This window comes from Erinaceus europaeus, chromosome 4 (assembly GCF_950295315.1).
Source record: "Erinaceus europaeus chromosome 4, mEriEur2.1, whole genome shotgun sequence".
Taxonomy (NCBI): Eukaryota; Metazoa; Chordata; class Mammalia; order Eulipotyphla; family Erinaceidae; genus Erinaceus; species Erinaceus europaeus.
The window spans coordinates 125,525,466-125,553,085 of record NC_080165.1 but is presented as its reverse complement, the minus strand read 5'-3'; positions in this window follow the sequence as shown (position 1 = coordinate 125,553,085).

The window sequence follows — 27,620 nt, the reverse complement described above, 5'->3', positions numbered from 1 at the left end:
AAGTGCAAAATATATACCTGAAAGCAGAAGTACACTAGAGTTTGCAGTGAGTACCTCTAACACTTCCTCTCCACTATTCCAAGCTTTGGGTCCATGATTGCTCAACAATTTGTTTGGCTTTTATGTTAACTCTCTTTTCAGCCACCAGGTTCCAGATGCTAGCAGGAAATAACCAGACATCCCTGGACAGACGACCCCACCAATGTGCCTTGGAGCTCAGCTTCCCCAGAGACCCACCCTACTAGGGAAAGAGAGAGGCAGACTGGGAGTATGGACCAACCAGTCAACACCCATGTTCAGCTTGGAAGCAATTACAGAAGCCAGACCTTCCACCTTCTGCAAACCACAACGACCCTGGGTCCATGCTCCCAGAGGGATAGAGAATGGGAAAGCTATCAGGGGAGGGGATGGGATATGGAGATTGGGTGATGGGAATTGTGTGGAGTTGTACCCCTCCTACCCTATGGTTTTGTTAATTTATCCTTTCTTAAATAAAAAATAAATTTAAAAAATGGTACCTACTAACTATAAATGAGACATTGACAGCAGCACAGTATTAGTTGGAGATCTCAGTACACACCACTTACAGCAAGAGAGAGAGAGATCATCAGGACAAAAAAAAATCAACAAGGAAATAGAGGCTTTAAATGAAGTCACACATGGGATGAATTTAACAGATGTATTCAGAAACTTTCACACCCCCCACCACCAACACCCCCCAGAAGGAATTCTCAAGGATTGTCCATGTGTTGGGACACAAAGACAGCTCTAATAAATATATGAATATTAAAATCTAAAAAGTGGGAGTCAGGTGGTAGCGCATGTGGTGCCAAGCGCAAGTGGCCTAAAGCTCAAGGACCGGCCTAAGGATCCAGGTTTGAGACCCCAGTTCCCCACCTGCAGGAGAGTCGCTGGGATGCATTGGATTGACTTTCCCGTGGTGCATCCTGTGAGTACCCATTCATTGGGGAAACTGAGGATCCTTCCTAGCCGACTGAATCCACATGGATCCCAGTCACTTTCAAAAAAGCCATTAACTGGCTACTGAAGAAGGGCAAACGCTAGAAGAAGAAGGAGAGTCGCTTTGTAGGCGGTGAAGCAGGTCTGCAGGTATCTATCTTTCTCTCCCCCTCTCTGTCTTCCCCTCCTCTCTTCATTTTTCTCTGTCCTATCCAACAATGAGAAGAACAATAATAACTACAACAATAAAACAACAAGGGCAACAAAAGGAAAAATAAATAAATAAAGAAATAAAATCTTAAAAAAAAATCATAAAAAGTGTTTGTTTCTGACCATGAGGTGGTGAGTTTAGAAGTAATTACAAGAGCCAGACCTTCCACCTTCTGCACCCCATAATGATCCTGGGTCCATAATCCTAGAAGAATATATAATATGGAAGCTATCAAGTTAGGGGATTGGATACGGAATTCTGGTGGGAATTATGTGGAATTATACCCCTCTTAGCCTATGGTCTTGTCAATATTCCCATTTTATAAATAAAAATTTTTTAAAATGTGGGCCAAAATAACTAAACAGACAGTTTTCTAAAGGAGAGATACACATGGTTTACAAACACATGAAGAAATGCTCCACTTATCTTTAGAGAAAAGCAAAATGAAGCTACACTGAGATACCATTTCACACCTGAGAGAATGGCTTCCATCAACAAACCAGGAAATGTCAGGTGTTGGAGAGGTTGTGGAGAAAAAGGAACTCTGCAACATTGCTAGTGGGAATACAAACTGATGCAGCCCCTTTGGAAGACTGTATGGAGAGTCCTTAAGCAAATAAAAATGTAATTACATTGTAATCCAGCAATATCACTCATAGGTATTTGTCCCTTGGGTTAGGACTAATTAGAAGAGACATATACACCTCTGTGTTCAGAGCTCCACTATTCATAATATCCAAAGAGTGGAAGCAGCCTAGATGTCCATCAACAGATAGCTAAAGAAGTTACGGGATATATATTTCATGTAATATTAGTCTTTGATCAAAAAAGAGGATATTGTATCCTTTGGGACAAAATGGATGAAGCTGAAGGTAATTATTCTGAAGTTGCAGGTTCAATTCCCAGCACTACTCAAGCCAGAGGTGAGCACTGTTCTGTTCTCCACCCACCACTATCTACCTACCTATCTATCTATCTATCTATCTATCATCTATCTATCTATCTATCTATCTATCTATCTATCTATCTATCTTTCTCTCTCATTAAAATAAATAAAAGGAAAAAAAAAGAAAAAGAAAAACAGTGCTCATGGATGGAACTCCAATTTTCTGTTTTAGGGTACTATTGTGGATATATATAGCATTCCCATAATTAGTAATCCAGTTCAAAGGATACATGCATTTGTAGTTTTGATAGTACAAACTGGTATTAACTTTTAACACAATAACCAGGAATCATGAAACTGTTGTTTAGATGTGTTATAGGAAAGCTCTGTCCTACTTTGTCTAGATCCTGTTCTTCATTTGCTGTCCTAGCTCCAACTATTTAACTTTTAAAAATGTGTCTCGTCCCAACTTAGACAATGTTAGAATGATTACATTATTTAATCAATTTATAGTGACTGTAGAGAACTCATAATCCCTGGATTTGCAGTTGCTTGGAACTCACCATTTTTTAGTCACATTCAATTGTGTTTGCATGACCAAAGCTACTATTATTCCCAGATTTTTATACTAAATATACATGTAAAATTACACATAAAAAATAGTGTTTTTCTTTTCCAGTGTTTAGGTTTGGAAAATACATGTGATACTTGGGAGGGATAGAAATAGGCTGGGAATATGGATCCACCTGCCAACACCCATGTTCAGTGGAAAAGCAGTTACAGAAGCCAGAACTCCCACCTTCTGCACCCCAAAAAGAATTTTGGTCCATAATGCCAGTGGGGAGAGAAATGATAAGGGAAGATGACCAAAAGGCTCTGAACTCCAACTCCACTGGGACCCAAAGAGAGAGAAGGAAAGAAAGTGGGTCATTCAGAAGTACTGGTGGATGTGAATGTGACTTGGAAGAGAGAAGAAGGCAGGACTATAGAAAAAAAGGGGGGGAATAAATATAAATATAGACAGGCAGGTATAGATATAATAGTCAATATGTGTCTGCAACCTTGGGAGGACTATTGTAGCTTCCAACAGAGTGAAGGAGTAGGTATATGGAACTCTGGTAGTGGGCATGGTGCAGAGTTGTGCTCCTGTTATTTTGTAATTTTGTGGATCACTATTGAGTCACTAATAAAATTCAAAAATGTATATATGATTGAAATTAGTATTTTTGGAAGATTTATTTCTTTGCTCTTCATGCTTTCATTGCACTTGTTCTTTTCTTTGAAAATAGGTTATATACATTCACTTTTGATAGAAGGAAGCAAAACAACCAAGAAGTTCAGTCCTAGTCAATTACTTCCTGAATTTGAAAACAGAGATTGACTAAATGTTACACATGTTAAAAACAATCTTATTGGTTGTAGTATAAAAGTATGCTTGATTGAACAATGGAGAACTTACTTTTTTTTTTTTTTGCAAAGACAGTAGATTTGGGCCTAAATTTAACTTGCCTCTGTCCAGAGTCACTGTCATATTTATTTGTTATATTAAAATACATGTTAACTTCATTTTACTTGTATTACTTCTGGAAAACAACTAGGGATGATTACTCTGGAAACAAAGTTTCAGATGATCAGTAAATCTAAATAAAATAAAGAACTTTGGTAACATATTATCCTGTTTTCTCTTCTTCTTTTAGCATTTGCCCTTCTTCCGAAGCTAGTCAACAGCGTCAGGTTGAGACTGATGTCTGCTTGTTGCTGGCTTTGAAAGTGACTGGGATCCATGTGGATTCAGTCGGCTAGGAAGGATCGTCAGTTTCCCCAATAAACGGGTACTCACGGGATGCACCACGAGAAGGTCGATCCAATGCATCCCTGTTTTCTCTAAAGTTTATGATTCCAGTCTTATCTTTTCTATCTTTGGATGCACCTCTGATGATACCACATAAGATAAACTGTTGAATGTATGCCAGAAGAATAGAAATTGTTGAACAAAAATTAAAGATATAGCATGACCTTTAGAAGGAACTGTATGGAAGACATTTCAGGGTTCTGTTAAACTTGAGTAAATGACTGTTTTAGAAATTTAGATGATCAGAAATATTTAAATAAATTCTATAAAATGTAGAAACTCAAAATATCTCAAATTCTTTGACAGGTTTATATACCTCTTGAAATGTTTTTGGACTTCAGGGTGAAGAAGAAAGATATTTAGAATTTAACAATCAGTAAAGCAATAAAATTCCTTCTATTGATTTTAGGTAAGATAAATACATTTGGTTTTTGTTACCTCATTAGTGAAATTTTTCTTGGTGAAGCTGGGACCTCACACAAATGTGATCTCATTGCTCCCCAATCTACTTTTTCACTGAGTTGAGGGGCTGGGGTGGTGGAGGCAGATGGTGATTTGCTCAGTAGAGCTCACATGCTGCCATGGGTGAACCCTGCTCTCTGCCTGCAGGGGACAGTCTTCATGAACAATGAATCAGTGCTGCAGGTCTCTCTCTCTCCCTCTCTCTCTCTCTCTCTCTCTCTCTCTCTCTCTCTCTCTCTCTCACACACACACACACACACACACACACTCATACACACTTTATCAAAATAAAAAGGAAATGGCTATAGGGAGTGGTGAAGTCATCAGGTAGACACAGAGCCCCAGTGATAACCTTGGTGGCAAAAAATTAATAAATAATTCATTAATTAAAGGGGAAGAAAGAACAGAATCAGAGCTTTCCCTAGTGTCACAGTACTATCATATGGTACCAGGTCTCTAATCTGGGCATGTACTCTACCCAGTGAGTTATCTCTCTGGCCCATTAGTGAGACATTTTAAATTTTAATAACTTTTCTCTCTGTCTTTTTTTTTTTTTGGTGCTAATATCTTGAGTTCATTTATTGTCTAGGTAACATGAAATAAATATCACATGAGATATTTCAAGCTAGATCTTGAATTTGAATTCCCACATTTTAGCTTCTTGATTTCTCACATAACCCCTCCAATCTCAGAGGCACAATTTCTTATTGGTGAAGCCAGACATAACAATATTTACTTTATATGCTCTTTGTAAGGACCAGATAAAATGTATTATATAGCCAACATAGGTATATAACAAACAAAAATGCTTAATAAATCACAGTAAAAATGAAAAGTATTTTCCATTTTTAGGATAGGTGTATTAGATTAATTATGAATATGCAAACTTAGAGATGATTGTCTTAACTAAACAACTGAATATGTGACAAAACTCTCCATAAGCATGCGTATTGACCTATGCCTGTAGACACACTAAACACATTAGCATATATGTCTATATGCAAAGTAATAAAGACTAAGTCCTGTTGGTAGCAAGAAATGACTGTGTTTAATACACCTAGGTATATTTTGTTACTAATCATTATAGTATCTATATCAGTCTCTATATTAGCACATTAAAGAAGGATAAGCAGTATTTCTACCACTGCATTTTCTGAAAAACACATCTGCATGTACTTTAAAATTCCGCTGGGGTGCTAGGCTCCCTAAAGTATAATGTTCTGAGTATAACTTAGGCTAGAAGCCTTTCAGGGACAGCATCATAGCCCATCCCATCATTTTATGCATTACTTGGTTGGCATTGTTCCCAGTGGGTTAGGGGACACACACACATCACACACACACACACACACACACACACATGCACACACAAAGTGTTGAAACAAGTTAAGATGAACTACTGGGAAAATATTTTGAGATGAGGATTCATGAGGACAATCTACTAATTTTCATTTAAATGTCTTGTGATATCACTTAATAGTACACTCTTCAGGGGGAATACCACCTGAACATTATGTGTCTTTATGAAATTCAGATGTTTAATTTTGGAATAGTTGTCAGAGAGCTAAAAGAAAATGGAGAAAATTAGAAACTTATAAAGAATACATTTTAAATGGGATGACTGAAATTACCCAGAGAATATTTTTTATCATCAGTAAATATACTTTTCACCCTTTCCTCTTGATTCACATAAATTTAATAAAGAGACTAAAAAAATGTGTGCTGGCCTGCATTTTATTATGTAATAACATTTGCATGGTACCGCTTTTCTGCTTCTCACTTCATCAGAACTGTTTTTCATTTGGTTTGACCTCTTCAGCTGTGACGGTGTTGGAAAAAAAGCATCTGTAGTTGTGCAATCATCTACTGAAAGCTGTTCTGTTTCCATGTAACTATATGTCTCTTTGAGACCAAATGAGAGATGCTTAATGTTAATAAATAAGCAGTTTCTGCATAAATAAAGACCAGGCCCTGAAATCTACAGTCTTGATAAATTAGTTTTTTTTTCTGTGCCAAGCCAAATGGACTCATAAAACAAGTGATAAAGCTCTGAACTGTATACTTGGTTACAAATGTATTCAGGACAAATATGGTTTCTATTTATAAATGTAAATATAGTGCTATGGGATTCAACCTTAATCTGTGAGAATAGAAAAAATACAAATACATGATCTTTGTGTGTAAAATACATTTGTACCAAAGAACTACAGCAATGAGAAAAGCTTTGTTTTAGATGTCAAAACTGTGATCCATGAAGATGTGATCAACTCACCTTCTTTCTCACTGCTCCTTACAAATGATAATTTTTAATTTTGTCAAATGGAGATATTTCAAGGTGATTCGTATATAATACATATATGTATGCATACACATATGCATATATTTAAGAATACTGTCCATAATGAAATTGTGGTATTAATTGGGAAAAAAAGTGATTCCTTAGGTTTTTAGGTTCCATGAAGGTGGATAAATGGAAGAACTCATGTACTGGGCCCAGTATTTGACCTCTGGTATCAGCTTTTTTAAAAATTTTAATGTATTTATTTATAAAATGGAAACACTGACAAGACCATAGGATAAGAGGGGTATAGTTCCACCACCAAACTTCCATATCACATCCCCTCCTCTGATAGCTTTTATATTCTTTAACCCCATGGGAATATGGACCCAGGGTCATTATAGGGTGCAGAAGGTGGAAGGTCTGCCTTCTGTAATTGCTTCTCTGATGAACATGGGCATTGAAAGATTGATCCATATTACCAGCCTGTCTTTCTCTTTCCCTAGTGGTGCAGGACTCTGAAGAAATGGAGCTCCAGGGCACATTGGTGGGGTCATCTGACCAGGGAAGTCCGGTTGGCATCATGATAGCATCAGGAACCTGGTGGATGAAAAAGAGTTAACATATAAAGCCCAATTGTTGACTAATCATGACCCTAAAGGCTGGAATATTGCAGATGAAGATTTGGGATATCCGGTTTGAAAATAGCTAGTAGGTCTATTTTATGTATATTCCAAAGGGCCCATGAGTTTATTAGTTTTTGCCTGAGCCTGACATCTGATATGCAGGTGGACCCAGGTTATTGCCTGGGGAGATGATATCATGGCTGGAAAAAGGGCTAGAAAGCTGGATCAGGGGAGAAAGTAGCTCCCAAAATATGGGAAAAGTGTATAAATATTGTTGACTGTAAACCCCATTGATTTGATCTGGGGCCCATATTCAGCATAGGAGCCATTGTAACCTCTGCATCCTAAGGAGGTCCAAACTCGCATTCTGTCACCATCAGTAGAAATATTCCTAGTTGCACCAATTTCAGGACCCATCTTCTTCAGGTGGTAGATAGAGTATGTTATCCAACCCCCCTTCAGAAGATGGAACATTCTCTACCATTGTTGATTCACATGGAAGGCAAGGTCCTATGGGGGCCCCCAAAGTGGCCCATTATGTTATTCCTGATGGAGATGACCAGTGATAATGGAGAGAGGCTCATCGTGTTTGTGTGGGGATCCCAGGACTCCCTGACTAGGGCCCCAGATGAGGTATCAGCTTTTTAAAAATGCAGTGTACTTCAATGATTTTAAGAAAACTGTGAACTATAATAAAAATAGGGTTTGGGGGAGTGCTGGAAGATGGCGGCCTGAGAAGTCACCAACAGCAAGTGCTCTGATCACATCGTCGGCAACGGTAGGATTTTCTGCCTTTAGCAGGCCAGTCAATAAGGGGGGACACCAAAGAAGTGATTACAATTTAATTTGGGTTAAGAATTAGAGTAAAGGTGACACGGACTAGCGGGGCGCCAGAATTCCCAGGCGGCGCCGGGCAAGGCGAGTGCACCGGGCATTGTCCTCCGCCAGCCCAGGAAGGCGGCTCCTTTGCCGGTTGCAGAGCGCAGTGGGCAGAGGACCCGGAGAGAGCACTTTAGCTCGGGGGCTGCCTCTTGGGAGTCTCCAGGGTCCACCGCGACCCTGAGGGCGGATCCAAAGACTTCTCGAGTATAGCTCTCATTGGATCAAAGGACTTGGAGCTAGTTTTCATTTTTGAGAAACCCTTTAAAAAAGTCTGGAGGGGGGGGTTTCCCGGAAGATGGCGGACTGAGAAGCGGCTAGCTCCGGACACATCTCATGTAAACAATAGGATTTTCTGCCTTTAGCAGGCCAGCCAATAAGGGGCCATAGCGGTGACAACAAGGAGGTGTCTATAACTTAATTTGGGTTAAGAATTAGAGTAGGGGAAAAAAATTCTTTTTTCTTCCTTTTAATTTTCAAGCATACATCCTTCCCGCCGCCCCCCCCCCCCCATAAGCAGTGCCTGGGACCAGCTACTAGCAGGATACCCCATACCACCAAACAGGGTGTTTTTTTTTGTCTTTTTTTTAAATTCACTGATACACATTTGGGAAGTTCCTCGCACTGCTCTTTAATTACAACTCTACTTCTTATCTTCTCCCTTTTCTCTCTCTTATCTCCCTCTATCTCTTTTTTTTTTTTTATCTTGTCATACACTTCTTTCTTCTTTGCCTTTCTGAATTTGTGAATTACTTTGGGGAAGAAATCTGACCCAGAGTGGACTCTCTATGTGTGTATCTCTGCTCTAGTTCCCTTTACACTCTTGTTACCCCTAGAATATACACTGGATAGTAGATTTGCATAACTGTCTATTCTTGCTATCCTCTCTTTCTTTTCTCTTTCTTCACTGGGATTTGGTTACTATTTTTTCACGGACTGGAGAAATTGCTTGGCTAATTGGTAACGATTAAACTCCTTCAATACTTACTTCAGTTGCTACTGTTATTCCGGAGGTTGGTGAGTGCAATTGTCATAAAGGTATTTAGTACAGTGTTACTTGTGCTCAAAACACAACAACTGAGGAACAACAGAGCATAAAAAAAAAGAGAGAAACACATAAAAAAATGGGTAGATTAAAAACAAATAAAACTGCTACCCCAATGAATGAAGACAAGAGCTCAAAACTCTACAAAAATGGGAATAGATGGGAAATTCCTCAAGATAGTGGAGTCTATATATAACAAACCTACAGCCAACATCATACTCAATGGACAGAAGCTGAAAGCACTCCCCCTCAGATCGGGGACTAGACAGGGATGTCCACTGTCACCGTTACTCTTCAACATAGTATTGGAAGTTCTTGCCATAGCAATCAGGCAAGAGAAAGAAATCAAAGGGATACAGATTGGAAGGGAAGAAGTCAAGCTCTCACTATTTGCAGATGATATGATAGTATACATAGAAAGACCTAAAGAATCCAGTAGAAAATTACTGGAAGTTGTTAGGCAATATAGCAAGGTATCAGGCTACAAAATCAATGTACCAATATCAGTGGCATTTCTTTATGCAAACACTAAATCTGAAGAAGAAGACATCCAGAAATCACTCCCATTTACTGTTTTGGCAAAATCAATCAAATACCTAGGAATAAATATGACCAAAGAAGTGAAAGACTTGTATGCTGAAAACTATGAGTCGCTACTCAAGGAGATAGAAACTGATACCAGGAAATGGAAAGATATCCCATGCTCATGGATTGGAAGAATAAATATCATCAAAATGAATATTCTCCCCAGAGCCATATACAAATTTAATGCAATACCCATCAAAGTTCCACCAGGCTTCATTTACAGAATAGAACAAACACTACAATCATTTATCTGGAACCTGAAAACACCTAGAATTGCCAAAACCATCTTAGGGAAAAGAAACAGAAATGGAAGCATCACACTCCCAGACCTTAAACTATATTATAAAGCCATCATCATCAAAACAGCATGGTACTGGAATAAAAATAGGCACACAGACCAGTGGAACAGAATTGAAAGCCCAGAAGTAAATCCCAACACCTATGGGCATCTAATCTTTGATAAGGGGGCCCAAAGGATTGGATGGAAAAAGGATGGTCTCTTCAATAAATGGTGCTGGGAAAACTGGGTTGAAACATGCAGAAGAATGAAATTGAACCACTTTATCTCACCAGAAACAAAAATAAACTCCAAATGGATCAAAGACCTAGATGTCAGACCAGAAACAATCAAATACTTAGAGCAAAACATTGGTAAAACACTTTCCCACATACACCTCAAGGACATCTTTGATGAATCAAACCCAATTGCAAGGAAGACTAAAGCAGAAACAAACCAATGGGACTACATCAAATTGAAAAGCTTTTGCACAGCCAAAGAAACTATTAAACAAAGAGAGAGACCCCTCACAGAATGGGAGAAGATCTTCACATGCCAGACATCAGACAAGAAACTAATCACCAAAATATATAAAGAGCTCAGCAAACTTAGCCGCAAAAAAGCAAATGACCCCATCCAAAAATGGGCAGAGGAAATGAGCAAAACATTGACCACAGAGGAGATCCAAAAGGCTAACAAACATATGAAAAACTGTTCTAGGTCACTGATTGTCAGAGAAATGCAAATTAAGACAACACTAAGATACCACCTCACTCCTGTAAGAATGGCATCCATCAAAAAGGACAGTAGCAACAAATGCTGGAGAGGATGTGGGGACAGAGGAACCCTTTTACATTGCTGGTGGGAATGTAAACTGGTACAGCCTCTGTGGAAAGCAGTCTGGAAAACTCTCAGAAGGCTAGACATGGACCTTCCATATGACCCAATAATTCCTCTCCTGGGGTTATACCCCAAGGACTCCATAACACCCAACCAAAAAGAGGTGTGTACTCCTATGTTCATAGCAGCACAATTCATAATAGCTAAAACCTGGAAGCAACCCAGGTGCCCAACACCAGATGAGTGGCTGAGAAAGCTGTGATATATATACACAATGGAATACTATGCAGCTATCAAGAACAATGAACCCACCTTCTCTGACCCATCTTGGACAGAGCTAGAAGGAATTATGTTAAGTGAACTAAGTCAGAAAGATAAAGATGAGTATGGGATGATCCCACTCATCAACAGAAGCTGACTTAGAAGATCTGAAAGGGAAACTAAAAGCAGGACCTGATCAAATTGTAAGTAGGGTACCAAAGTAAAAACCCAGTGGTGAGGGGTAGACATGTAGCTTCCTGGGCCAGTGGGGGGTGGGAGTGGGCGGGAGGGATGGGTCACAGTCTTTTGGTGGTGGGAATGGTGTTTATGTACACTCCTAGCAAAATGTAGACATATAAATCAGTAGTTAATTAATATGAGAGGGGGAAATCAATTGTATGTCTCGAAGTTTCTCAAAAGACAAACTGAATCTTTTTAATATATAGGCTACGTATTTGATATGCGGACTCTCTCAAAAGCCTAGACCAAGTAGATTAGAAGCTTCCAATAGCACAGCTATATACAAGATACTGGGTACTGTACAGCAAACCATAACAAAGGGACTTTTCAAAGTTAACCCAATTAACAAATAATGTGATAATAATATTAACTATTGATTGTCTTTTTGAACCCTAAGACAGCAGGAACCTCACATCTTCACTATAGAGCCCCTACTTCCCCCAGTCCTGGCACGCTTGGATAGGGCCCACTTTCCCATATGCATCTCCCAATCCAAACCAAATAATATTGCATCCGCCGATCACAACCTAACCAAAGCAACGATTGCCATCTCAACATGCTTCACCTCAGACTGTATCCAGAGACTTCACGTGTGGAATGACAACCCTTCAGCTTCATTACTCGGGTGAGACCTTTCCTTTAATAGTACACTCTAATTTCATCTCAGGTATTTCACTTTCTAACAAAGTCCCATATCCTAGATATATACCAGTTTCTGTGAGAGAGAGCTTATGTGCACACGTATCCATAAACTACTGCAAAATATATACCTGAAAGCAGGATTACACTAGAGTTTGCAGTGAGTACCTCCCTAACACTTCCTCTCCACTATTCCAAGCTTGGGATCCATGATTGCTCAACAAACTGTTTGGCTTCATATGTTAACTCTCTTTTCAATCACCAGGTTCCAGATGCCACCAGGATGCTGGCTAGGCTTCCCTGGATTGAAGACCCCACCAATGTGTCCTGGAGCTCAGCTTCCCCAGAGACACACCCTACTAGGGAAAGAGAGAGGCAGACTGGGGGTGTGGACCAACCAGTCAACGCCCATGTTCAGCGGGGAAGCAATTACAGAAGCCAGACCTTCTACCTTCTGCAACCCTCAATGCCCCTGGGTCCATGCTCCCAGAGGGACAGAGAATGGGAAAGCTACCATGGGAGGGGGTGGGTTATGGGAATTGGGTGGTGGGAATTGTGTGGAGTTGTACCCCTCCTACCTTATGCTTTTGTTCACTAATCCTTTCTTAAATAAAAAAATTTAAAAATAAAAAAATAGGGTTTGATAGCTATTGCTTTCTATTAATATGAGAATAATCTTATTTGAATAATGTGTACAAAATTGTTTCTTCTTTTTTATAACTTTTCTTATTTCTATTTTTTAAATTTTATTAGTGATTCAATATTAATTTACAAAATTACATGCCAACAGGGGTATAATTCCACACCATTCCCACCACTAGAATTCTGAATCCCCAATCCCTCCATTGTAAGCCACTGTAGTTCTCCCAAGGTTGCAGACATGGGTTCACTATCATCTCTACTACTATTTGTCTACATTTGTATTTAATTGCCCCCTTTTACTTCCAGATCCAGTCCTCTCTTCCCCTTCAAGCCACACATAACCCTCTTACTACATCTAAATGTTCCTCTCTTTTTCCTCCTCTCTCTCTGAGTTCTAATGGAGCTGGAGTTCAGAGCCCTCTTAGCCTCTTCCTCCTATCACTTATCCCCCACTGGGAGTATGGATCAAGATTGCTTTGAGGGTGCAGAGTAGGAGTTCTGGCTTCTTTAATTGCTTCTCTGCTGGACAAGGGCATTGGCAGGCCAATCCGTACCCCCAGCCTGTTTCTATCTTTCCCTAGTGGGCTTGAGCTCTGAAGAGGTAAAGTTTTAGGACATATTGCTGAGCCCATATGCCCAGAGAAGTCAAGATGGAATCTTAATAACATCTGCAATTTGGTGTCTGGAAGGTGGCAGGACATAAAATGAGACAAAATGGTTATTGAACAGGAACCAAAAAGTAGGACCAGAGCAGATGAGATTAGATATCCTAAGGTAGAAGAAATCTAGGTCCAGGGGCTGGGCAGCAGCACAGTAGGTTAAGCAAACATGGCACAAAGTGCAAGACTGCTGTAAGGATCCTGGTTTGAGCCCCAGCACCCCACTTGCGGGGGGGTCGCTTCGCAAGTGGTGAAGCAGGTCTGCAGATGTCTATCTTCCACTCCTCCTCTCTGTCTTCACAACAAGGGCAACAAAATGGGAAAAAATAGCCTCCAGGTGCAGTGGATTCGTGCTGGCACCAAGCCGCAGTGATAACCCTGGAGGCAGAAAAAAAAAAGAAATAAAAAAGAAAGCTAGGTCCATTTTAGACATGTTTCTCAGGGGCCCATGACTATGGTAGTTTTTGCTTGATTCTGATAGCTAACATGAAGTTGGATAAAACTACTGTCTGAGAAAATGGTCAGAATAGAGAAAAGGACTAGAAAGTTGGATTAGGGCAGAGAGTAGCTCTCACTCTTGAAAAAAAATACGTGGATAAAAAAATACGTGGATGTTAATTTCCTTCCACCTGACTTGGGGCATATAAATATATATATATATATATATTTAATGCCCTATTGGTCTGAGTTCACAGCTCATGGTCACAATTGGGGACATTGCAGGTTACACTTATTTAAGGACCAGTCTTCCTTGAGTGGCAGGGCAAGATACTTTAACTTCCCTTTAGAGACTGGGGCAGTCCTTAACATCACTGCTTTATGGTGAGGGCAAGATTCTGGAAGGCCCACAAGAGAGCTTATGATGTCATCCTGATGCAAGACATCAGTGATGTGGAGAGAGGGATCCATTAGAAGTCTAGGCCTATAATATTTGTGTGGGAATCCAAGCATTCCCTGACTAGGGCCCCAGATATGAGGTGGTATGATAGTGACCAAAAGGGCCATTATTAAGTGTAACTTTTCTCATTTCTTACAATGAGGCTAATAACTATGACTGACCACAATAAGAAATGGTTGGATTTTGATGTCACAAATAGACTAATTGAACCTAAGCTTAGATTCCTTTCCTTTCCTTTCCTTTCCTTTCCTTTCCTTTCCTTTCCTTTCCTTTCCTTTCCTTTCCTTTCCTTTCCTTTCCTTTCCCTTTCCTTCTCTCCCTTTCCCTTCCCCTCCCTTCCCTTCCCTTCTCTTCCCTTCCCTTTCTTCCTTCCCTTCTTCCCTTCTCTTTCCTTTCTTCCTTCGCTTCTTCCCTTCAGCTCAGCAAGTTTATCTAGAAAGAAGTATAAAGCTCTTTAAATATAAATAACTTTGGCAATCTGAGATAATACTATGAGATATTTCATTATAAGAAACAAAAGATAATAGATATATTTGGCAATAGAACTCAAAGTATCTTCTGAACATTTTACTTTACAAAGGTATAAATTTAAAATATAAATTACAATAATTAATATTATGATCTCCTTTTTTCCATTAAAAAGCTGAAGTGACCTTACAGTGAGACTCTAACAAACTTTTGTGTTCCTCAAAGTAAGCTACTTTAAAATGGATGTCTAGTAAAGAATTGTTTTTTAAAATTTTATTAGTATATTAGAAGAAATAGAACTTTTAAAATACACATTTATAATTAGCACAAGATGTAATTTTACAAAGTAACAATGCATTGGGAAATACAATATCCTATTAGGAAGCCCACATGCTTTATGAAGTCCTGATGAACTTCATTGACTTAGTGGCAAACCACCTTCTATCCAATACTTACTTAATATTTACTGTTTTTATCTATGCCTCTCCAAATAGAATCAAGCCTTTATGTTCCACTGTGTATGGGTATATAATAACTGTGTACATATACCACATTGTGGATAGGTATATATTGTTACATGTGTTGAGATGATAATGCTCCTGACTAATCAAGAAACGGATATAATTAAATTACTTACATCATCAATTAAAACAGATAAAAACTATTGACAAATTGATGTGTGAGAGGTGAAGATAGATAAAATCTTATTTATGCTGAGAATTCAAGCCCAAAATAAAACTAACAGGTGGCCCTGATACACACCTATGAAAGCAGTATAAATATAGGTACTGAATTAAGCCAATCTGAGATAGTTGGACTCGTTGCCAATGGGTCTTCAAAGTCTTTTCTCAACTTTTGGCAGCTGTTGCTTGATGTTGTGCCAGAGAAGCTGTCCTACCCTTCTCCAATAGCTGACATCACAAATGAAGTTCTGGATCCCAAACATGGCAGCTTTTCACTACTTATCACCAGACCTTGCCTATTTTTTTTTTTTTTAGCCTCTCTACTTTTAATGCAAACTGAATTTGTTCTTATGTTGTTACAATGTGCTTACCCTGCCATATTTGTAAATATGTTGACTTGAGTCTTAAGTGAAACCTCTGAATTCTGGTGGGAATCAGCACTTTTGAGATTCAAACCTCAGGTTCCAGATATGCTCCTAACAAAGTAGGATGTTAACTGAAGCCACTTGTATACCAGTATAGTAGATATACCAACTATCAACCTTGACACAAGAGGAAGTAGATAAACCTAGCAGACAAAAAAATAAAAAGAAAAACAAACAAAACAGAAACTTAACAGACGAATCACTAGAGCAAAAATTGAAATAGTTATCAAAAGTCTACCCAAGAACAAAAGCCCAGGTCTACATGGCTATACTAAGGAATTCTGTAAAATGTTCAAAGAAGAACCCATTCTCCTAGAACTCTTGACAATCAATCATTTTAGTTGTACAAATCTTTTAGTCTTCATTTCATAATATTATAGAGATTATAAAAATATGACTGTATGTGATATTAAATAATTTCAGTAGCACTGTTCATTTAAAGGTGGAAATAAAGGGGCTGGGTGGTGGCGCATATGGTTGAATGCACATGTTACAATGCATAAGGACCCACGTTCGAGCCCCCAGCCCCCACCTGCAAGGGAAAACTTTGAGTGGTGAAGCAGTGTTGTAGGTGTCTCTGTCTCTCTCTCTCTCTCTATCTCTCCCTCTGTCTAGCTCCCCCTTCCTCTCAATTTCTGATTGTCTCAATCCAATAAATAAATAAAATATCATAAAAAACAATTAAAATATAAATAAATATTTTTAAAGGTGGAAATACTTTGTATAGCATTTGTGTTTTTATTTTTAAACATTGGCATTTATATTTATATAGAGAGAGAAATTGAGAGGGGAAGGGGGAAATAGAACAAGAGAGAGAGACAAGTGCAGCACTGCTTTATCACTCATGAAGCTTTTCCCCAGCAGGTAGAGACTGGGGGGCTTGAACACCTGTCCTTGAGCATTGTAATGTGTGCAATCAGCCCACAACTTTTTATTTGTCTTTCTCTCATATTGTCTCTGGAAGCAAGGTTCAAAAATTCCAGTTAACAAGATAAAGGTATAGGAGTGAAGACCCAAGGGAAAGAGTGAGAAAAAGATAAAAGATTATCTTTCTTTCCTATTATTGACTTCTTCTAATAGGTCTAAAAATTCCACCTGAGGAACAGTTGAAGTTCTTATTTTAATGAAGCTGGAAACTTGGACAATTATAGAAGACTGGACATATTAAGTAAAAATCCAAGCTTTGAAACCTGATATCAGTACAATACTTATTATTACCTAAAACTATAAAGCAACACAGGCCTACCAATGTTTTATTCTAGAGTCAAAATAAATAGCTCATATCTTAAAGGGGTTGTGAGTAGGGAAAAAATATTTCTGATTCCATACTTCAAGTTCTTTATTTTTCTTTTCTTTCAAAACATAGTTTAACTGAATTTTCAGGTTTTTATGATATACCTAATTGATCATTTCTCATAAAATGTCAAAGACTTTTCCTTTATTTTACAGGCCCCCAACACAAAAAACTTGAATACTGCACTGTTTATTTCTACATACCAAATGTATGTATGTTTTATATTTATCATTTAATTAGTCGGGTGTTCCAATATAATATCAATTATAGTAACAGCTTTGTTGAACTTAAAAATTATTTGAGTAAGATTCACATTCTAAAAACAGAGAAAAGTCAACCACTAATTAGAACTTACAAAATACATTTTCACAGATTTTCATGAAAAACAAAATGTTGTTTAAATGTTTTAATTGTTTTCAGTTTTACAACTGCAAACCAGATGTTTTCTTTTCAAGTAGTTTGCAATGTACTTGCCCAGTAACTGCATTACTACAGAATCTGTAATTATTAACATTTATCTAAAAAGAAAAACATGTCTGCCATTTGTTTGCCAAGAATTTACCTGTTTAACAAAAGCTGTTTGACAGTAGAAAATCAGGAATCTATGCTGGATAGCATAGTATTTTAGTAAAATAGAGAACAAAGACAAATGTTGATGCACACATTAACCTATAATCAAAAATCAATGCAAGCTTAAAAGTTTATTTTATTTACCATGTGTCAGAATCACACAAAATTTTGTGTATTCTTCTAATTTAAAAGTACAACAATTGACCCCCACATGTATGGACAACTAATTTTTGACAGGGGGACCCAAAACATTAAGTGAAGGAAGGACAGTCTCTTTGACAAGTGCTGTTGGAAAAATTGGATTGAAACATGCAAACAAATAAGACCACCACATATCACCATGCTTAAAAGTAAACTCTAAATAGATGAAAAACATGGATATTAGTCTGGAAATAATCAAGTATATAAAAGAAACCATTGGCAGAACACTTCACAATCTATGCTTCAAAAATGTCTTTAAAGATTCAAATTCAACAGCAAACAAAAACAAATGGTACTACATCAAAATAAAAAGATTTTGCACAGCAAAGTGTACAACCATCCAAACAGAAAGAGATCTTACAGTATGGAAGGGGATCTTTATACAATATACTTCGGATAAGGGAATTAATAACCAAAAACCAGGAGCTCAGTAAACTTAACACCAAAAACAAAACAAAACCAAAAAAAAAAAAAAAAACCTTCAGAAAATGAGGCAAAAACAGAAACTTTACAATTGAAGAAATCCAGAGGACTAGTAGGTACATGAGAAAGTGTTCAAAGTCACTGATTGTTAAAAAAAAAAATGCATTAAAGACCCCACCAATGTGTCCTGGAGCTCAGCTTCCCCAGAGACCCACCCTACTAGGGAAAGAGAGAGGCAGACTGGGAGTATGGACCGACCAGTCAATGCCCATGTTCAGCGGGGAAGCAATTACAGAAGCCAGACCTTCTACCTTCTGCAACCCTCAATGACCCTGGGTCCATGCTCCCAGAGGGATAGAGAATGGGAAAGCTATCAGGGGAGGGGTGGGTTATGGAGATTGGGTGGTGGGAATTGTGTAGAGTTGTACCCCTCCTACCTTATGGTTTTGTTCATTAATCCTTTCTTAAATAAAAAATTAAAAAAAAAACGCAAATAAAGACATCAATGAGAAACAACTTTACAGCTGTGAGACTTTCATACATTAGAAAGGACAGTTATGGGAGTCTGGAGGTAGCAGTGGGTTAAGCTCATGTGGTGCAAAGCACAAGGACCAGGAATAAGGATCCTGGTTGGAGCCCCTGGCTCCCCATCTGTAGGGGAGTCGCTTCTCAGGCAATGAAGCAGGTCAGCAGGTGTCGGTCTTTCTTTCCCCCTCTCTGTCTTTCCCTCCACTCTCCATTTCTCTCTGTCCTATCCAACAATGATGACATCAATAACAATAATAACAACAACAATGAAAAACAAGGGCAACAAAAGGGAAAATAAATAAATAAATATAAAAATTTTAAAAAAAAGGACAGCAACAAAAAATGTTGGAGAGGATGGTGGAAAAGAAGCACTTGTACACTGCTGGTGGGAGTGTAAATTGGTCCAACCTTTATGGAAAACGGTCTTGCGATTTCTCAAAACACAATAAGTGCACTTACCCCATGACCCTGAAATTTCTCTCCTAGGGGTTTACCTAAAGGAAACAAACACCTATCAGAGGAGATCTACATATGCCCATATTCACAGTAGAAGAATTTGTAAACACCAAAAGTTGAAAGTAACTCAAACGTCCAATGAAAAATGAGTGGCTAAGAAAAAATTGTGGTCTATCTCTATGATGGAATTCTACTCAGCATTTAAAAATGTGAAGTCATCTTTTGCATCTACTTGGATAGAATGTGTAGACATCATGTTAAGTAAGATAAGCTAAAAAGAGAAGGGCAAATACTGAATGACTTATACATGGGACTTAATAGCAACAAGGAGGAATAACATAAAGTATATTAGAATAAAGAAAATGACTCTGGTGAAAAGGGGGGAAGGAGGGGCAGAAGCAAACTTTGGGGTATGCTGCATAATGAAATTGTATCCATTTATCAATAACTGCACTGTAAAGCATTAATCCCCTCAATAAAATTTAAAAATATATATATTCAACAATTATAAAACTTATTTAAATTTTTAGTGTAAAATTTGCTTTTTGATTTATTTAAAAATATTCCTAATAATTTTCCAATTTCTGGTTAAATTATTATATTCTGGAAGCAGTCCACCCCTATAGAAATTTGTTTTTGATCTAAACAGGTTTTCAAACTCAAAAATTTTAAAATGCAAATTTGAGATACTAACTGTAACTGGATTACTTAATGAAAATTTAATTGCTTCTAGAGTTAATGAAGGGAAGACACATATTAGGAGAGGTTATAGTAGTGAATGTTGCTTCAATTTTTGCCAAACAAATACATTATCAAAAGAATAGTTTTATTAGAAAATGACATAAACATTCCATGATAGTCATTTTCTGGTTAGATTTTTTTTCTTGGTAACTTACCATTTTGGTGAAAGTAGTAACTTAACTTTGACCCATAAGTCTACATGTTGTTAGACATTTTTTAATGCTCTGGGTTTAGTGTCACAGATCTCAGCAGGACTATCCTCCATGTAAGTCTCTAGTCAATGGTTGACTGGGGACTTTCTTAGTTTATCATTTTCAAAGTAATAAGTCAGCTTTATTCCACATACTCTGCTCACTGATGCATATTCTCATAGTTGTGATGACAACCCATGAGAACAAATCTCAAAGCACAAGATTTGTTTTCACTTCTGGTTGTATCATGTATGAGATAATTCCACTGATCAAAGAAACCTTAGTTGAGTCCAGAGTTAAGTGTGTTAGAAATGTACACACTCCTGCCTCTGATGGCAGCTGTAAAGAATTGAGACCATTGATGTGTCATCAAAATCCCAGGAACAGCTGAAAAGAATAGTAATTCAATAGTAATGTCTTATTACTATTAAATTAAGTAAATTAGAATGTCTGCCTAGAAAAAAAAAAAGAATGTATGTCTAGATAGCATTGTCCATCAAGTAAACTTCAAATAGGGCATATCAGCACATTCCAATTAGGCATCTGATGATTTCCTGACTTGATGCATAATTAATGTCTACTTCAGTACCAGAAGGACTTTGGACCCAGTAAACCACCTGCTTTGTTCTTCAAATATGGATGGGGTTAAAAGAACAACAGTTTTTGGGAAGCAATAGCTCCTGAATTAATCTTTAATCCTTGATTATGGAAAGGAAAAAACAAAGGCTCAGTGAAGCACAGTAGCCATAATGATATTGACTTTAGATATAGAATGTCTAGACCCAATGACTGCTTCCTATATTGTAAACTTGTCTACCCACATACCACTATTTGTTTTGCTTCCTGCTAAAGCAACTCCTTTGAAACCTGGAAATCATGATGCATTATAAAACTTGGTATAAAAAAGTATAGGAGAGACAGAGACGGAAAGTTACCATCGCACTGGAGCTTTCCCCAGTTTGATGAGGGTCAAGCTGGAAATGGATTGTGCACATGAAGTATCTTGCAGGACTTCATACCTTTTTTCCTTTTTAAAACTTATTATTGAATAATAATAAGTTTAAAAAATAAGAGAGAAATTGAGAGCAGAGGGGAAATAGAGAGCAAAAAAGACAGAGATCTCCAGCCCTGATTTATCACTTGTGAATTTTTCCCTTAGCAGGCGAGGACCAGGGGCTTGATCCTGGGTCCTTGTACACTATAAAGTGTGCATTTAACCAGATGTGCCATGACCTGGCCCACAGGACTTAGTACCTTTTCTAAGTCACACACTATGTTGTTATTTTCCCCATCTGCTTAAAATTCTAGGTGTGTCCCCCCCAACCCCGAAACTATTGTGGCTGCTTTATGGATAGAAAAATGAAATGTTTTATCTGATTGCAAATGCCTGTTCCATTTTTTCCCTTAACAGTTAGCCAGTGGCTATCATTCAGTTATCTTACAGAATCCATTACAACTTATTTGTGGAAAACAGTGTCAACTGGAAAACTAGTTGGTAACACTAAATCAAAGTAAATTAATGATGATTTGTTCTGGTTTTATTGCCAACTGAGTAAAATTGAACCGTAGTATTTCTCTAATTTTGCCTTAATCTGTTCCAAATAATGTTCCAGTAACAACTGTTCTTCATTGGGTATAAACTGATAATAAAAAGATACAGAAAAAATTATTGTAGTTTTTACTTCAGGTTATGATAGTTTATATTTTCTTGGTATTTTCTAGCAATGTTCATTTCCTCTTGACTATTATGCTGTAGTTCAAAGCCAACATTGGACTATGAAGAAAAAAAATTGAAAAACAGTATAAGACTTCTGGCATTTATAAAAACTCTTCATTTCAAAGCCAATTATCTTTCATCAATATTGGAAAATGAATTTGTGGCCCTCTAATAATTTCATAATAAATATGAAAAATAGATCACTAATAGGGGAAGAAGATTATAAGTTCACTTAGCTAAGCTAAACACTTGAAATATGAAAATTAAGAGACCACATAAGTAAGGTGGAAAGTTTCTAAGCTTCTAGAGTAATTTGTCTTACAAATAACTGGGTAGATGAAATACTAAAATAGTACAGATTCCAAAATTTTGTATCTTACAATGTTGAATGGAACCACAATACAAATAATTCAGAGTTACATTTTTTTGGGGGGGCAATTGAACTTCATCTGGAAGATTAATTTTTTTATTTAATCAGTATTTATAATCAACAGAATTTTAAAAGTCCTTTATACTACACATGTCAAAAACGATCTGCAAACTAAGATTCTAACTAAACACTGTTTGCTACTAACACTTCCTGTAGTGATTTGCTAGCAAGATCAAAGACATAAGTTAGAAACAATCTTCTAGGGGGCAGGGTGGTGGTACACCTGGTTGAGTGCACATGTTACAATGTGCAAGGACCCAGGTTCATGCCCCTGGTCCCCACCTGTAGAGGCAAGTGTTGAAGAAGGGTTGCAGGTGTCTCTCTATCTCTCTCCTTCTCTGTCTCCTCCTGCTTCTCAGTTTCTGGCTGCCTCTATCCAATAAGTAAATAAAAATAATAAAAGTTTTAAAAAGAAACAATCTTCTAAATGGAGAATGGAAAGTCTTTTCCATAATTTGTTGAGAAAGTTGGATTGAAACATGAAAATGAATGAAATAGGGCCACCACATATCACCATGCTCAAAAGTCATGTCTAAATGGATCAAACTCCTGGATGTTACACAGAAACCATACAATATGTAGAAGAAAACAATGGCAAAGCACTTCATGCTTCTTGATACAAAAATGCCTTCAGAGACTAGAGCCCCAAACCAAGGAAAACAAAAGCAAAAACAAACCACTGGGACCACATCAAACTGAACTCATCCCCAAAACAGAAAGTCACCCTACTAAATGGGAGATTTTTTAATATACCATACATTAGACAAATCTTGAGATTTTTCTCTGTCTCTATTCAATAAACTAACTAAATAAATAATATGTACTATATCATTTCAGCTATTCCCTTTTTTTCTGAGTACTTATTACATGTATCTTTTTTATGAACAAGGCTGATACTGTACATGCATTATTTTGAACAATATAATAATTATTTTAAGGTTGTATGCCCTTGTCTTTATGAGAAGACCGGATGTCCACTAATTTTAATACTCTCTTTTCCATTTAACAGAACTCTATATCCAATGCAATTGCTCAGCAAACACTTGCTCAAATATTTTAAAAATAAAGCAAAAGCCTACTTGTAAAATAAAAAAAAAACTAAAATGAAAATCTCCTTGGGATTTGATTAAGCTTCATTGGGTAGAATGCACATATTTGAGCCCTTTGTACTCACCTTCAGGGAAGAAAATTCACCAGAGGAAGAACCGTGCTGCAAATCTTTCTCTCTTTCTTTCTCTCTCTCTCTCTCTCCCTCTCTCTCTCTCTTTCTTTCCTTACTTCTCACTGTGTTTTATTCCCTATCAAAAAGAAAGGAAAAGGTAAAAAATGGAAATATGTTATGATCTAGCAATGCTCCTCATCATATATACAAAGGACATAGAAACAATAATTCTGAAAGATAAACACACCACATGTTCACAGCCGCAGTATTCATAATAGCAAGTACATGCAAGCAATTTAAGTGTCTATTGACAGATAACTGGATAAAGAAGTTGTGCAATATATATTCAGTGAAATACTATTATTCAATTAAAAGGAAAGATGATAATGTGTCATTTTTGACAAAATGGATGTGACTGGAAAGGGTAGTGTCAAAGAACATAGGAATTTTTATGGTAGCTTTAGGGAATTATTGACATGCATATATAGGCATGAAAGTATAGCCCTGTAATCTTATAATTCTGTAAACAATTGTTAAATAAAAAATTTAAATTTTTTCCTTATTTAGGTATTTTGAAGGGCATTGTTTAGTAAACATTATAAACTATGTATCAGTTAATACCAAGTATGAACCATATAAAACCAATACATGTCATCATTTTCTAAAGTCTGCTATTACAAAAATTAGACAACATTTAAAATATTTTTTTAGAAATAATTCATGTCATTATTTAAAAACAGTGTTTATAGTTTGGTATGTTTCTTCCAAATAAACACACATGTACACACACCATTTTTCTTTTTTATTTATTTTTTAATATTGTTATTTATTTATGTGTTGATTGGATAGGGACAGAGAGAAATTGAGAGGGATGGGGAAATACAGAGAGAAAGAGAAAGAGACAGATATACAGAGAGTGATCCCTAGTGTACTGCTTCACTGCTTATGGTGCTTCCCCACCCCCCCGAGGTGGGTATACAGGCCTTGAACTTGAGTTCTTGCACACTGTAACATGTATACTTCACTAGGTACACCAGTGTTTGGCCCCCCACATGACATTTTTCAAAGTTCTTAGGATAATATTTTCTTTAACTTGGAAAATAGGTAGTTATCTATCAACTGGCAGTAACCGGATCCTCTACTAGTCTATTAAAACTTATTAGTGTCATTTTTCATACAATTATTAATAAGAGGGAGTGGTGACTGAAGATACCCTACCAGGGAGTATTTAGTGTGTTTAAAGGATTTCAGATATGTCTGAGACCTAGCAAGGAAATATAGTCAGAGGAGAGGCAGTTGTTGAATTTGGGGAGATAGGGTCAGAGAGTTACTTTGTGTGAGTATATAATGTACACTTGACAGGGGGGGGGTAGTTAAGTCTTGGTAGATCTTTGTAGGGATGTTTATTTCTTTATTTTTTTACCAGAACACTGCTCAGCTCTGGCTTATGGTGGTGCAGGGGTTTGAACCTGGGACTTTGGAGCCTCAGGCATGGAAGTCTGTTTGCATAACCATTATGTTAACTACCCCTGCCCAGGGATTTTTATTTCTGAGGGGAGTAGAGTGAAGTTGAGGAAAAGAGTATCAAGGATTTAAATCTGGTTCTTCTGTCAAAGATAAATAAAAACACACTGAGGCACAGTCAAGTCTTGTGTTCAGTGAAAAATGACAGGGGCTTGATCTCTAAAAGTAATCAGATATTGTAAGTAGAAGTTATAGGATATGTTGAAAGATGGTAAGGATAAAAGGAAAGAGTCAAAGCTAATCCTAATAATTAGACTTTTGTAACTGGAAGGATGTAAGTTATAACAGCTGTCAAAAAGAAACAATGGGAGGGGCCAAGTGGTGGCACATCTGGTTAAGTGGATACATTACAGTACACAAGGATCTAGGTTCAAGCTCTTGGTCCCCATCTGCAGGGGAAAAGCTTCATATGTGGTGAAGCAGAGCTTCAGGTGTCCTTCTGTGTCTTTTCCTCTCTATGTCCCCCTCCCCTCTCAATTTCTCTATCAATAATAAATAAATAAATATATTTGAAAAAAAAGAAAGAAACAATGGGAGAAGCAGGCTTTGCATATAGAGACTTAGAACTAAGTAACTATCCCAGGAATGCAAGACTGGTTCAACATCTGTAAGTCAATCAATGTCATTCACCACATCAATAAAAGCAAAGCCAAAAACCACATGATTATCTCAATAGATGCAGAGAAAGCCTTTGACAAAATCCAACACCCATTCATGCTCAAAACTCTACAAAAAAAGGGAATAGATGGGAAATTCCTCAAGATAGTGGAGTCTATATATAGCAAACCTACAGCCAACATCATACTCAATGGACAGAAGCTGAAAGCATTCCCCCTCAGATCAGAGACTAGACAGGGCTGTCCACTGTCACTGTTACTCTTTAACATAGTATTGGAAGTTCTTGCTATAGCAATCAGGCAAGAGAAAGAAATCAAAAATACAGATTGGAAGGGAAGAAGTCAAGCTCTCACATTATTTGCAGATGATATGATAGTATACATAGAAAAATCTAAAGAATCCAGCAGAAAACTACTGGAAGTTATTAGGCAATATAGCAAGATATCAGGCTACAAATACAATGTACAAAAATCAGTGGCATTTCTTTATGCAAATACTAAATCTTAGGAAGAAGACATCCAGAAATCACTGCCCTTTACTGTTTCAGCAAAATCAATCAAATACCTAGGAATAAAGTTGACTAAAGAAACGAAAGACTTGTATGCTGAAAACTATGAGTCGCTACTCAAGGAAATAGAAACTGATACCAAGAAATGGAAAGATATCCCATGCTCATGGATTGGAAGGATAAATATCATAAAAATGAATATTCTCCCCAGAGCCATATACAAATTTAATGCAATACCCATCAAAGTTCCACCAAGCTTCTTTAAGAGAATAGAACAAACACTACAATCATTTATCTGGAACCTGAAAACACCTAGAATTGCCAAAACCATCTTGAGGAAAAGAATCAGAAATGGAGGCATCACACGCCCAGACTTTAAACTATATTATAAAGCCATCATCATCAAAACAGCATGGTACTGGAACAAAAAAAGGCACACAGACCAGTGGAACAGAATTGAAAGCCCAGAAATAAATACCCACACCTATGAACACCTAATCTTTGATAAGGGGGCCCAAAGGATTGAATGGAAAAAGGAGGCTCTCTTCAATAAATGGTGCTGGGAAAACTGGGTTGTAACATGCAGAAGAATGAAATTAAATTACTTTATCTCACCAGAGACAAAAATCAACTCCAAATGGATCAAAGACCTAGATGTCAGGCCAGAAACAATCAAATACTTAGAGGAAAACATTGGTAAAACACTTTCCCACCTACACCTCAAGGACATCTTTGATGAATCAAACCCAATTGCAAGGAAGACTAAAGCAGAAACAAACCAATGGGACTACATCAAATTGAAAAGCTTCTGCACATCCAAAGAAACTATTAAACAAACAAAGAGACTCTTCACAGAATGGGAGAAGATCTTCACATACATCAGACAAGAAATTAATCACCAAAATATATAAAGAGCTTAGCAAACTTAGCACCAAAAAAGCAAATGACCCCATCCAAAAATGGGCAGAGGATATGAACAAAACATTCACTACAGAGGAGATCCAAAAGGCTAACAAACATATGAAAAACTGCTCTAGGTCACTGATCGTCAGAGAAATGCAAATTAAGACAACACTAAGATACCACCTCACTCCTGTAAGAATGGCTTACATCAAAAAGGACAGCAGCAACAAATGCTGGAGAGGTTGTGGGGACAGAGGAACCCTTTTACATTGCTGGTGGGAATGTAAATTGGTACAGCCTCTGTGGAGAGCAGTCTGGAAAACTCTCAGAAGGCTAGACATGGACCTTCCATATGATCCAGTAATTCCTCTCCTGGGGTTATACCCCAAGGACTCCATAACACCCAACCAAAAAGAGGTGTGTACTCCTATGTTCACAGCAGCACAATTCATAATAGCTAAAACCTGGAAGCAACCCAGGTGCCCAACACCAGATGAGTGGCTGAGAAAGCTGTGGTATATATACACAATGGAATACT